General features: G+C 40.5%; 1 protein-coding gene across 28 annotated transcripts in view; it reads left to right on the top strand.

Annotated features, from left to right (window-relative positions):
- Positions 1 to 14,685, top strand: part of NRCAM (neuronal cell adhesion molecule) — a 294,853-nt gene that overhangs the window by 164,030 nt on the left and 116,138 nt on the right. For all 28 annotated transcript variants that reach the window (XR_007354620.2, XR_007354621.2, XR_012666501.1 and 25 more), the window contains exon 3: positions 9,291 to 9,390. The gene's annotated coding sequence lies outside the window, so the exon portion shown is untranslated. The remainder of the gene's footprint in view (positions 1 to 9,290; positions 9,391 to 14,685) is intronic.

Below are 14,685 nucleotides of genomic sequence, written 5' to 3'. Positions count from 1 at the left end.
GTTCTCATCAAAACAATAATGTATGCAGAAAATATCCTGAGGAAAATAGCAGTCAAGCAAATTAGCATTAAACAAGTCTGTTTAGTGGAATTGTGGATCAGTATCTCAGTGAATTGGAAGTTCATGTTTGCATCTTTTAAATTATTACATCAAAGTGTAATGTTTGCCCAGGGCTGGATTTAGGGGCAGGAGTGACCACCTAGAGTGCCAGGATTGGGGGGTGTCAGCTCGGGGTGGTGTTTCTGTTGTTAACAACAAAAGAGAAAATAAAATGTTGGAAGTAACATGTTTCAGGTATTCCATACGTGGATTCATTTTTCACTAGCCTCCTAGAATGTTCTGGACTTTTGTAGAATTTCATGGAACCTTCTAGTCTTTCTGAAAACTACAATCAGCCCCATGTGATGACAGAAACAGCAGTGATAAAAATTGTATACCACAAATAGATATTGATCGAACAATTTTGAATAGGCCTGGGCAAAACTGACATTTCCAGAAAATGAGGAGATGTGATACTTCTCAAAATCATACTGTGAAAGAGTGCTCAAGAATGGTGAGAAACTGAATCAGCGTTGGCTAGTTTACTGTAAATCAACTGACAAAATGTTCTATTTTTGTTGCAAAAATTTGACAAAGATGCCAAATCATTGCTTGCACTTTCCAGGTACAATTACTGGCATAATTTAGCTGATGTTCTGAAGCAACCAGAAAAGTGACCCAGCCATTTTACAGCCCACTCCAAATGGATGGGGGCTGAGTCCAGGCTCAAGCTGAATAAATGCATAGACGCAGATAAACAGCACATTGTTAATGTAGAAACCCAGCACTGGAGGAACGTGCTCAAGCATCTGATCTTTATCATCCTCTTCCTTGCAAAGAATAATTTGGCTTTCTGGGGCTCATCGGATAAGTTGTTCCCAGACAGTAATTTCCCCAGTTTGGTAGAGCTCCTTGGGAAATATGCCACTGTCATGAGTGAGCACCTATGTTGAGTATTTCATAAAGAAGCTAGGAGCCATTACTGCAGCAAAACAATTAAAAATGAATTGGTTGGCTTTATGGCAAGGAAGGTGCTTGAAAACATAATGATGTGGCTTGGAAAAGCAAAGTACTACAACTTAATAATGGACTGCACTCCCAGCATTAGTCACAGTGAAAAGATGTCATTTACAATAAGGTTTGTTGCCAAAGAGGATGGCTGTGTCCAACTAAAAGAACACTTTATCTGTTTCCGGTCTGTGGACGACTCTACTGGAGAAGGCCAAACAGGACTGTTTAGGAACATATTGAATGAGAATAAAATAAAGGTTCAGGACTGCTGCAGCCAAGGCTTCAACAACGGCACAAACATGAAGGGAAGAAGCAGTTGCGTCCAGGAAAGGATCCTTGTGCTGAATCCAAGAGCTTTCTTCATGCCTTGTGGATGCCATTCCCTCAACCTGGTTGTGTCAGATGCAGTGTCATCTTCTTTAGATTCAGGATCTCCATTCGGAGTACTGCAAAGGATACACGTCCTGTTTTCAACATCAACAATCAGGTGGAAGATCCTCACTTACAATGTTACAAATCTGACAGTGAAGCCTCTAAGTGACTCTTTCTGGGAAAGTCGCATTGACAGAGTAAGGCCAGTGAGGTACCAGGTGACTGAGATTTATGAAGCCCTGATGGAAGTAGCACAGTCAAGTAAAGCCAAGACTGGAATCCAACACAAGGTGCACGGCCTGGCAAACCAGATCACTGACTTCAAATTTCTGGTCGCAATTGTGGTTTGACAAGATATCCTGTTTCAAGTAAATGTTATAAGCAAGGCATTACAAACTCAGTCGATGGACATTGCGACTGCTACTGCTTTGATGAGAAGCTGTTTTGATTTTGTTGTGGCCTACAGAGACAAGATAATGAAGATGCCATCACTGCTGCCAAAGAAATGGCGGAAACTTAGGAGCTGAGCCTGTCTTCTAGGAAGCTCGTATTCATTGAAAAAAGAAACAGCGTGGTTAAGAGGGTGGAGGTGAGGTTATGGGAAGCTCAGAAGAAAAATTCAAAAGGGAGTTTTTTTGCTTGATCAATGACACTGTTCGAGTATACATTGAAGAAAGGTTCGGACAAATGAAGCATGACAAAAAGACTTGTGTTTTTTTGTGAAACCTTAGTAAGCTTCTGGCGGACAAGAAAACACTTTTAAGCAATTGTATGGACCTTCACTGGATGTTGACACCTAGGGAATGTTCGGACATCAATGATAAAGACCTCAAAGTCAAATTGGACACATCCATCACATTTTGCCACACTGGAAGCACTGTACTCTCCAAATTCTCCAATTCATTCATGATGCAGAGCTGAAGGACACTTTTCCTAATATGTGGATAGCATTGAGAATTCTGCTCATGCTACCAGTCACAGTTGCGAGTGGTGAGCGCAGCTTTTCGAAGCTCAGGCTCATTAAAACATATCTTCAATTGACAATGGCCAACAAGAGACTGAGATCACTTGCTATTCTGTACTTGAAAATGCCATTGGCCCGTCTTTGGATCTCTCTGACACTGTGCTTCAGTTTGTGAGGGCGAAGGCAAGAAAAGCAACTTTTTGAACTAAAGGACTAGGGTTAACATTCTAAGGCTGTCACCGACTGCAACACTATTTAATACTGGTCCTCTGAATGTTGGTGCACAGTTCAATTTCTTGATATTAATACATTTCAGTTATTCTTAAAATTAAAAAGGTTCTATAAGCTTAGAGGAAATGAATTTTTTTATTTGTTTATATATGGGATGAATAGGTACAGATTTACAGATCCTAGAGTGCAAATTTATCCTCTTATATGATAGGGATAAATCACACATGCAAATCGTGCATCAAAATCACGAAAATGGCGATAAATACAATACAAATAAGGTATTTAAAAGTTTAACAAATGGGATGGAGGCGCCGAAGACATTCGTCATTACGGCGCCATTTGGTCTAGGGCCAGGCTTTGGTTTACCTAGATAATATTTATGTACTTCTGAATAAGTATGGATAATTATTTTTGTCTAAGTAAAGTATAGCATTTGCTTCTTCACTCCCCTACCCCCCACATGCCATGGATAAAGTAAGTTAGAGAACAGAGTGGATTTACCTCTTGATGAATAAATGAATCCTTTCTTACCCTAAAGCTTTGAATTAATGACTTGTGTCACTTAGACAGATCATAGTAATTGGCATTGTCCTAGTGATGAGCTGCTTGATGATATTGCACCTAAAACTGTATTATTCTAATGGTTTTAAATGACCTTCTCTGATTTTTGAAAACAGAAAATATCATATAAACTAAGTTTAAAATAAGCTTTAACTGAAAGGGAAGCACATTGGGAAAGGATGTTAGCATTTTCTCTTTTAGAGGGATTAGTTTGTGATAATGATATTTTTAAAATTCCATTAGATATGCAAGATTAACATGTCAGAGAATTAAGCTTTGGTTTTATTTTTGATGCATTAAAAATAGGCATGTTAATCCTTTCAAATTGCTCAAGTCACAGAAAATATCCACATTTACCTGGGTATGAAACACATATAAAAATTAACTCATTCATATTTTGGGATTTTTTGGAAGGAGGAAATGAAGGGGTGAAACCAATTTTGATGCAAGTTTGTGTGTTGCCCTTTCCTTACACCGTAAGTTCTTTGGGGCAGGCACTGTCTCTTACCACATGTTTGCACAGTGCATAATACAATAGGGCTGTGACCTGTTTGAAACCTGTAGGCACTAATGCAATATACATGCTTAATATTAACATTCTTTTATCACCTAATCCTGTAGCTTCTTCCTGTGCAATATCTCTATTATCCATCTTTCCCTTTCTAATCTAGAGCTAAAATGTAAGTCAAAGTATTAGTCATCTGTCATCTAAACTATTGCAACTTGTTCACTGTGGATCTCCCAGATTCTGTCCTTGTTCCTCTCTGGTCTGTCCAGAACGTTGCTGCAAATATCGTTTTTCTGTCCACAGCTCTGATCACTTGCTTCTTTCTTTGAATCTCTCTACTAACTCCCTCTCACTTTCCACATCAAGTTTTAGCTTGTACTGTCCACTGTTAAGGCTCTAAAATCTCTACAACTCCTCTTTCTTCTGTTCTGCCCTCACTCCTGTAACTCATAAAAGATACCATTCTTTTTGTATTTTCTCCCCCTCTCATCTCCATCTTTTCATCCAAGCTGCCCCCTACACCTAGAATAGTCTCTCCATTCTGCTGTTGCAACTACACACCCTCTCTTCTATAAGGGTCAGTCTGCCACCTAATGAAGGGCTGCTAATTATTTTTATTTTATTTTATTTTACTTTAAACACCGCACAAAACATATAGACTACTCTGTGCTGTATCCACCCCAGGGGGCAAGGAGGAGGTTGCTCTGTGTTTGAATTATTGTCTGTTTGGTTCCTTTGTAAGCTCCTCACGGCAGGCAGGCTCTTCTACATTCTCTAGTGCCAAGCAGATAGTCAATACTCAACACAATAACATGAATGCGCAATGAAGTGCCTTTGTTGTTAGCAGTTCATTGTTCTGAGACAAATATGTTTATTTTGTTTTCAGCTTTCTGTTTGCATTTGCACCATTTGTGCTCTCTCTTTGTCCTGTTACACATGCTGAATGTTTTTCTCTGTCTAGAAATCTGGAAGACTTTACTTTGCACTTTATGATTTAAAAAAACTGAAAGAATTAACAGTAATTCCCCCACCTCCAGTGTCCTTTTCTATGCATACCTGAGACCACCAAAAGCAGACAATCCCCATTGATGCATACGTCAAGTAAACCATTCTTGCTTACACCCACCCTTTTACCTTCTCATCACTCATTGCTCCACTGCCAGTTATGTATGTTTATCACCATAGTTTTCAGAGGAACAGCTGTGTTAGTCTGTATTCGCAAAAAGAAAAGGAGTACTTGTGGCACCTTAGAGACTAACCAATTTATTTGAGCATGAGCTTTCGTGAGCTACAGCTCACTTCATCACTTCATCACTACACCATAGTGTAAGCTTTCCTTCAAGCAAAGGTACAACAGTTAGTTATAAAGTTCCAGAGACCTATTGTGGTGTCACAGTTTACCGGACATCCTTGAAATAATGCATCTACATTTTTCTCTGGAGCGTAACCTGACCGGGGGTCTGGTTAGTGAACCCATCATGGCTGGGATATCTGTTGACAAGTATTTCTCTTGATATCTTTCCTCACTGTGCAGTGGCAGTATGACTAGTCTCATTTGTTAAAGTAGAGATGGGCTTGATTTACAAGCTTGCTCACTCTGTATTGTAACCAATATTAGAATGAAACATTGGGAATCCCTTTTCTAAGACAGGTTTCAGAGGAACAGCCGTGTTAGTCTGTATTCGCAAAAAGAAAAGGAGTACTTGTGGCACCTTAGAGACTAACCAATTTATTTGAGCATGAGCTTTCGTGAGCTACAGCTCACTTGAAGTGAGCTGTAGCTCACGAAAGCTCATGCTCAAATAAATTGGTTAGTCTCTAAGGTGCCACAAGTACTCCTTTTCTTTTTTCTAAGACACTTGTCTCTCCCCATTCATATTGCAGGAGCCTAGGCATTTAATTCAGGCTTTGGTGATCACAGTGTTCCCGTGATTTTCTAAGCACCTGAAAGTTAGGTACCATGATGCTCAGCATAATCTTTGTGAATCTGGGCCTAATGTAGTTAGGTACCAGTCCAAAAAAATATTGTAACAATGGTATCATGGGGCTGCCTGTGTATTATATGTCAATGACTTTTAGAACAAGCATGCTTAGTTTACAAATAAAAATATTGTTTTCCTAACTACCAGTCTTGCAAACTCCTACTCCATCTTGAGGGTCAAGCTGTGTTCTTTCCTCCTTCCCCATCTGTAAGAAATGCTAAATTATGTCTCACTTACACCTGTGCAAGTTGTATTCGCGGTGTCAACAATGCATTGTCATTGCCTTTGGTGAATTTGTATTGGTGGAATCAACTGAAACTTTGTAAGCAATTCTTTGACACACAAGAAGGAGCATGCTTTCTTGAGTTGTACAGACTCTGCAGAACTAACCAAAGTAAAAAGCAGTATTATTTTTATCACAAAAGTTAGCAGAGATGACTGAATATACAATGATGGGTGAGAGATCGCAAAGCTGCTGAATAAGAAGGCGCCATTTTTACATAGTCACTTTTCAGAGTAGAACTGCAGAGACTCTTGGGAGGACAGGAAAACCAAGCAAACTAAAAGCTTTGGGTTCTTGACACCACTTGCCCCTACTCCGGCAGTGTGGAGCAGCTGTAAGAAGAGGAACTGACATCCATTTTTTATTTTTAAGCCAAAGGCCCAATTGTTTCCCCTGGTCTCCAACTCCATGCAGAAACGCCCACAGGAGAGAGAGGATCTATTGAAAAGAGCCTCCTTGTGGTGTTCCTCAGTCTTGTCTTGAAACTACATCAACAGTTACACCTGTGCAACCCAATCCTGTAATTAACTCCAGGCAGATGGAAACCCAGCACCTATGTAGATAGAGCTCAACTGAGTTTAGACTGTATTGGTCCAGAGTGCTCAGCCTATTGCAGGAGTAAGCCCATGGAGAAGAGAGTAAATTACAGGAAAAGCTGTGTTATTTGGCACTTTACAGACCGAAAAACTCTATAAACCGGCATTTCAGGAGGGGGTGCTGGGCGTGGACTCTGGGATGAGGTTTGGGTATGGGAGGGGTCTTGGGGCAAGGAACTGGGGTACGGGAGGGGGCTCGGGGTACCAGATCCAGGCAGCGCTCACCTTGGGCCACTCCCCACAAGCAGCAACATGTACGGAGAGGCGCAGCTGGCTGCAGCTCCCATTGGTTGTGGTCAATGCTCCTAGGTGGAGGAATGGCCACGGGGGCTCCGTGCACTGCCACTGCCCCAAGCATTGGTTCCGCAGCTTCCATTGGCCGGGGACTATGCCCCCGATCCCTCCTGCACTCCAACCCTCAAGCCTGAGCCCCCTCCCATACTCAAACTCCCTCCCTCTTAACTTACCGAAATTTTTAACTTACCGGCACCTCCCATTCCCCCAACATGCCTGATAACAAAGCTTTTACTGTACATTGTCACAATCAGAGTTATCAGTTACAACAGAATGATACAGAACACAAACAGAATGGGCATATAGGTAATAAAACTGGTTTACTTTTATTATTATTTTACCCTTATATTATGGTAGCCCCTAGAAGCAGTCAGATCAGGGGTCCATTGTGCTGGGGGCTGTACAAATCTATAGTAAATGACAGTCCCTGCCTCAAAATACTTTCACTCTAAAGGAAAATAATGTTTTCATCATTGCTGTGAAGGAAGTGGTAAGTAACATGTTTATGTATATTTTTGTGACTTGTTCATTATGAATAAGACTATTTTCTTGAGACTTCAACACAGAGATATTCAGCTTGCAACGGTTTTTGAGTTGTATGATATTTCATAAATTTGTTTTTTATTCTGTTAATGCTAATTTTATGGTTTTAACTGCAATGATAAAGACAATGTAAATATTGTTCATACTGAAAATGCATAATTTGGAGGAAGCATAATAGTTCTAGAAACACGTCAATATTTGTATGTCTCTTAGGAAGTTATGCAGTTTATATCTTATAAATTTATTATAATGTTCGTGTTTTACAGTAACACTTAAGAAGCCCCAACTAAGACTGGGTCTCGACTGTGCTAGGGATTGTATAAAAACACAGTGGGTGACAGTTCCTGCCTGGAGTGCATATGTCTAAACTGACAAGACCGACAAAAGGTGGGATGGTTTTAGAGTAGCAGCCGTGTTAGTCTGTATCCGTAAAAAGAAAAGGAGGACTTGTGGCACCTTAGAGACTAACAGATTTATTAGAGCATAAGCTTTTGTGAGCTACAGCTAACTAGCTCACGAAAGCTTATGCTCTAATAAATTTGTTAGTCTCTAAGGTGCCACAAGTACTCCTTTTCTTTTTAAAAGGTGGGATAGCACAAAGGCCCAGGGAGGTGAAGTGTCTTGCCCAAAGTCACTCACTGAGTTACTGGCAGGTTTCCTGAATCCCAATCCTGTGGAATCATGCTGTCCTCCATAAAAATAATATTCTGTCACTAATGGCTTAAATAGTCATCAGATTGTGTTAGCTTTTTTTTATTTGCTTTTAAGATTTTGGATTATAATTGTTTCTAACTGGAATTTTTATTTTAACTTTATCATTTCAATATTAGGTAATAGTAAATGTTGCATTTCTTTACGATATAGACTTGTTTTTTAAAAAAGCTCACATCATAAAAGTATATTTTCTATTAAAAATTCTGACGGTTTCATAATTGCTGTGTAAAACACAGAAAGAAACCCTGCAAAGATCTGGACTTGACTGATAAGGGAGTTGCTATAATCACAAAAAGAGAATATTTCGATTAAACTTTTTTTCCCCAGAAAATACTATGTGCGCCATAAAATGAATATTTATAACATATAAGCTTTTTATGTACAAATCATTGAATGCTTCTATTTATTAACTCCCTTTTCCCTCACGTGGAAATGTTTCTCTTCATTGTTTCCCTGGGAACCTATATACTGCTGCTCAAAACAGATGAATTTCCCTGAAAAAGCCTCATTGTCCTCTATAATAAAATATTCATCTATTTGTCTACATGAAGAATACAGATATTAGACTGAGGGGGGAAAGAAAAGTTTCATACTCTACCAGTTTACTTGTAATTTTGCTTGGATTTACAGTATCTGACCTGACCTCCAGTATTCATAACTAAATGTAATAGATTGCACATTTTCCTAAAACCCATTCATTTTTTTATTATTCCTTTCTTGCAATGTCATAGTCTTTCCACATTTCTAACTTTGTTTGACTTTAATGTGAATACTCTAGAATGATGTAAACAGGTAGGGCTGTATGCGTGATGTTATGTGCATATTTGTACATCAAAACTATATTGGCCAGATTTACTAGGCATAGCTCCTGTACCTTGCCACCAGCCAGCAATATATGGCACATATCAGACATTCTCCTAAAAAGATGGCACAGCAGCTGCATTTAATGGGAGATCAGGGGTGTGTTGTACCTATTCAGCATGGGACTACATTTGAGGTGGTGTGTGGCTGCCCCACCACAATAGCATCTATGGAAGGCATTGAGTCTCTTTGGTTAGATGGGGACTTGTTCCATTAAACACTGAGGTGTCCATCCAGATTTTACCTCCCAGTTTACCCCTTCCTTATATGTATTCTTCCTCCCACCCCTCCTTTCAGAGGGATTATTTGCTTTTTTCTTTTCTTTTCCCAGGTGAAGCAACCCAGACCCTTGAATCCTTGTGAGCAGGTGGCTAGCTGGAACCATCACTGTGTGCTGTGCCAATACCTAGTGCTCTGCTCCTGCGTCATTGGTACGTCCAGAGCCCTTACTCTAGTCCTGTTCTCCAAATTTAATTATGCCTTACTTCAAAAGGAACAGACATTTCCCCCTTGATTTTAAATATTATTCTTTTTTTCTAAGCATACTTTAAAAAAAACTTCCTTTCAGACTCTCAGATTGTATTTTGCTTGCTTGCATATGTCTCCCTTAACCCATGTTTAACATACACATGTTTGAGCTCACTCACAATTAACACATCAGCAAGAAATACAGGAAATACCACTGTAAGTTAGTTTTAGTGGTGTATATACAATCTTTTGTATAATCTGAAAATCTATTGAATGGCTCCTGAACCGGCTCTTCCTGCCAAATTTTACTATGAAAGATTGTTTTCATGTGTTTTCTTGTAAAGAATCTAGGTTGGAGACACTGGTTTATGAGATATTTGATAAAAAGGTTAAGGGAAAAGGCAATTTGTTGTACCAAAATTGGAGATCTGAAACTGAACCATTTATACTGACCTGTATTTAAGGACACATCTTATTTTGTAGTGGCTGACTTTATGACATAATATAACAACATTCAGCAGCTGTTGTATTCATATAGTATTAAATTATAGCAAATTGCGTTTTGAATATGTTGAACAAGAACACCAAGTTGTGCTGACGGACATACAGGAGTAATTAGTTAAATACATTCTATCGTAAACCATTTGGGCATTTTCTCTTTATAAAATATGACACTTAATAACATATGGAGTGCAAATTCAGCATTAATTTTCCCAATGCTACTTCCCCCATAGCATACCAGAGTACTTCAGCATTCTATATCGTATTAAAGCATTGCAGTAATAAAGATAGAAAACCGGAGGTATTTTTGCATGATGCCAATTTCACACTAGTTTTAATTGTATTTACAGTCCAGGGACCTCATTCGTCATGGCCCAATGCCTTGTGGAGTCATTTACATGTGCACAAAGTGAATGCAATGTTGGTGTAAAATGCTATCAAATCAATGCACGAGTGTGTTATACTCACTTTGCACAGGAATAAATACACCATAAGATGCCATGCAGTGAAGAATCGAGTGCTGGGCATTTCCCTGAAGGGAGAGTGAAGTTAGCCGAAGCTATCTGGGTGGAAGCTTTGCGGGGAGTGGAATCAAAGAAGGCCAAAACTCATCTGGGGTGTGGTCCCATAGCGCTGAGAGATTTTTCTAAATCATGGATGTCACACTCATTCTGTGAGGAGGGCCAAATTTCACTTCTAGTTGTGGTTTGGAATATAAATTTCAGTTCACAACAGACCTCACACTAATGTTAAGATGAAGCTTGAACAAAAATCAAGGGTAAAGTATGCAGATCTGGATAAATGCACAGGCAAACTAAGCATGTGCCTAGGGCCCAAATGCATTGGTGGGGTGCCCGGTGCCCCCCAAACAGCCATACAGTCTGCTCACCATAGCCGGGCTGGCCATGTTGTGGGACCAGCTGTTTGTCCTGCTGCTGCTTGGGGCACTCACCTGCCATGACGGTGGGGTGATCAGACCAAATTTGAGTGAGTGGCACTGCGACCCATGTCATGATAAGCAGCCCCCCGAACAACAGGAACATGAGCAAATGGTCTAGCAGATCCACAGCGTGGCCAACCCAACTGCAGAGAATGTACTGAATGGCTGTTTGTCATTATTCATGAGAAGGTAGGGGCCAAAAAGTGTATTTTGCTTCTGGACCCTTGGTGGATTAATCTGGCCCTGAGAGTACAGCCCTGTGTAATAACTTAAAATGTAGTCATTATTATTTGTTATTTAATCAATTAGCCTTGTGCAAGTGATAAAGCAATTATAATTATCATCTAATATTTTTATTGCAGTAGCCCTTAGGGTCCCTGATCCTGAAAGAGGCCTCCTCGTGCTAAGTGCTGTACAAATATTTAGAAATGTACTTTCCAGTTTAATCAGAAATGCTGTTAGGATGCAAACAAAGAAAAGTATTTCCCTTATTTTCCTCCACCATGTAAAAAGTTCACTGCAGTCAGGAGTCCTTGTGAGCTGTTTTGCCCAAAAAGGCAAGTCCAAGAAATTCTCCCAGGAGGAGCTACTTTTAGGCATAAGATGTTTTTGCAGTTATACAAGATCCCGTGTCCTATCTTATTTTATGTAATCTTAGCTAGTTGCTCTTTGTAACGTAGTTGCTATCTTACTACCTTTGCTCCAAACACATTTATCTAAAAAAACAAACATTTCCAAGAGATTTTCCTCTTTTTGAGGTTTAATGTTATTTTCTGTGTATGTGTGATGCTTCCCAGAGTTGTGAGGCACCCTGCTACCACTTGCCTTTAGCATGGGGAAGTCTTGTCTGTGCCATCTGTGGGTCAGATCCCCAACACCACCAGCCTCTGGAAACACAAGCAGTGACTTTCAGACCTATGTAGGTCCCACTCTCTCTTTACAGGTTAACTATGGGCACATTCCAATTCCTGTGTCCTTTGAGCATCTCCCTGGAATGTCCAGGCTCTGATCCACTGGACACTTACAGAATTCACAGATCCTCTGTTCCTGTCAAACCTGGCCATGGATGGCCTGTGTACACCAGTCAGGAGATGAATAGCAAAGTCAGAGTTGAGCTGGGTCAGGATACCAGGGCGTCACAGTCAGGCACCAAGTTACAGACAGTAGGCAAGTAGCAGAGTCAGAGACAAATGAGGGTCAGCAGCCAGAGTCTAGTGTCCACAGAAAGGCACAGTCTGGAGCGGAAGCAAGCAGGTGGTCTGTCTCATTGCTCAGACATCTCCCCATGAGGGGTTCCTGGTTTATATACTAACATGAGCCAATCAGTGGGCTGTGGTGGACCACACTCAGACCCTGCTGGGTGGTACTTCCGGCAGTATCTAACTTCACTAGGTCCTCCAGCAGAAACCCAGGCTAAGCTTCCAGTGGAGATGTGGAAGCATCAGCAGCCCAGAACCACCATGGTCCCAGATTCTAGTCCTGCAGGTTCTTACATCATTCCTCCCCCTTCAGGCTCCTCTTTGGGGTGCTGCCAGTCCAGGATTGTTGTAGTGAGTTTTCAAAAGTAGAATGCACATGGGTGCAAAACTGATTAGGTTCTGAGCCGCTGCAAGGGTACTACCCTGAGGCCATGTTGGATGCATCCGCTTCCACTATAAATGGACAAGTCAGGTCAGTGTGTGCCAGAACTGGGGCTATGGTGAAGGAGATCTTACGCTGGTCAAAAGCAAGGTGGGCTTCAGGTGACTAACTGAACTGAATGGTTTTATGAAGGAGGGAAGTCAGGAGGGTTGTTTGTTCAGAAAAGTTGGTGATGAATCGCCTATAAAAAGTCATGAAGCCCAAGAAGCACTGAAGTTCTTGGCAGGTCCGGGATGCTGTCCAGTTGCAGATGGCTTCCAACTTCTGCGGGTCCATCTGAATGCCCTTCAGGGAGATGATGTAACCTAAAAATTCAGTGGTGGCCTCGTCAGAGGTGCACTTCTCTAGTTTGGCATGCAAATCATGCTTCTGTAATCTCTCCAAGACGGACTGGACATGATGGCGGTGCTGCTCAGGTGTCTTAGAATACACCAGTATATCGTCAAGGTGGATGATCATGTACTGGTCCAGGATGTGCTTGAACACATTATTTATGAAATGTTTAAATGTTTGCAGTGGCATTGGTTAAGCCAAATGGCATTGCTAAGTATCCAAAGTCTTCCATTTATTCCCAGGTCTTATGCACACTAGATTTTATGCCCCCACAAAGATCTAGAGTAGTGAAGATCTTAATAGTCCTTCAGTGGTCCAACAATTCCAGAACAAGGGGTGACCCATCTTTTTTTTTTTTTGTGCACAACTGGCACCCCTGCTGAAGAGGTGAATCTCCAAATGAACCCCTTGGCAAAATTTTAATGGATACGTGTGCGTAGCACCTCCAGCTCTGGTTCAGACATGGTGTATATCTGTCTGTAAGGCACCTTTACCCCAGGTTGTATGTCTATAGGACAGTCATAGTCTCTGTGTGGAGGTAGTAAATCCTCATTTTTCTTTTCAAACACATCCAGATAGTCTTGGCACTTTTCAGGGAGGCTGAGGTTCTGGTCTGGAGCCACTCCCTTCTGGTTAGCCGCCACCATTTGGGGTCTTGCTTCTGAGGGTCTTATCCAACTCCTGGGGCTCTGGGTGTGGGTCACCTGGGGACTGGTCAGTTTTGTTGGAGGCAAGCTTTTGGCAATATCCAGAGAAGAAGTTAATACTCCTGCGCCATTAGGAGATACATGGGTTATGCTGCTTCAACCAAGTGTTGGGAGTACAAATTGGGGAACTGAGTCACAAATCCACTCAATGTAGGCTTAATGTTTGCTTTTATTTATATAATTTCAGACAGAATTATTGTCATTTATAGTGTATCTGGACATATATTTATGCCAGACACACTATATTGGTAAATGGGCCTAAATTACCACATTCTGGAGCACCAAGAAGTTCTTCCATCTTCCATGACAGTCACTCCCTTCATTAATCCCCTGGTCTGGTCCTTCAGTCACGTTCTTCAGTTTCTGTGCTGGTGTTTCTCCAGGTTGGGCCCATGTTTACTTCAGTCTTTTATACATTTCTGCATTGCAGATTAAGTAATCTTGATCCTATTGTCTTTTAGCACATCAACTCTGGGTTTTAGGTAACCTGTACATTATGCATGAGCAAGCCACAATTACTCAACTTCTTTGTATTTTTCCTGATGGTTTTGCAGTTTCTGGTCATGTTGTTTTGTGTCACTCTGCCCTGGGTCTTCCCAGAAGAAGGGTTTTTTTTATTTATCATTACATTTTTATGTATCTCTTACTTACATCTTCCAATATGTTACCTTTGTTCTGTCGGCCTTAACATTTTAAACAGATTAGCAGTCTATGTAAAAGAAGAACTGGCAAAACCATACTTATGCCACCAAAGCCTTAGCCTGTTACTCCTCATCTGTACTCATTCACTATACATAGCTATGTTTTTAATGACTTGTAATTATCAAAGCTCTGAATCTTAACCGTTAACAATTTTTCATTTTATATTTCAAAGTTACATCAGTATATGTTATTTTTTGCTACCCTTAATCTATTAGAAAGGGAAGGAGGAGTTACGGAAAACATAATTATTCGTAAAATCAACATTTATCTCCTTTACACTTGGGGTGTTTTTTTTTTCATTTAAAGTCCAGTTTTATTTGTGAATCATTGCAAAGAAACTTCATTAGAGATTTTTCTGTGAATGCATTTTGAGGGGTGTATCAATTTTAGGGCCTTGATATTTATTTACTTTTAATGATACCACTCCACAAGGA

Source organism: Caretta caretta, chromosome 1 (genome assembly GCF_965140235.1).
Source record: "Caretta caretta isolate rCarCar2 chromosome 1, rCarCar1.hap1, whole genome shotgun sequence".
NCBI classification, from domain to species: Eukaryota; Metazoa; Chordata; order Testudines; family Cheloniidae; genus Caretta; species Caretta caretta.
This window is presented reverse-complemented; position numbering and strand designations above follow the sequence as displayed.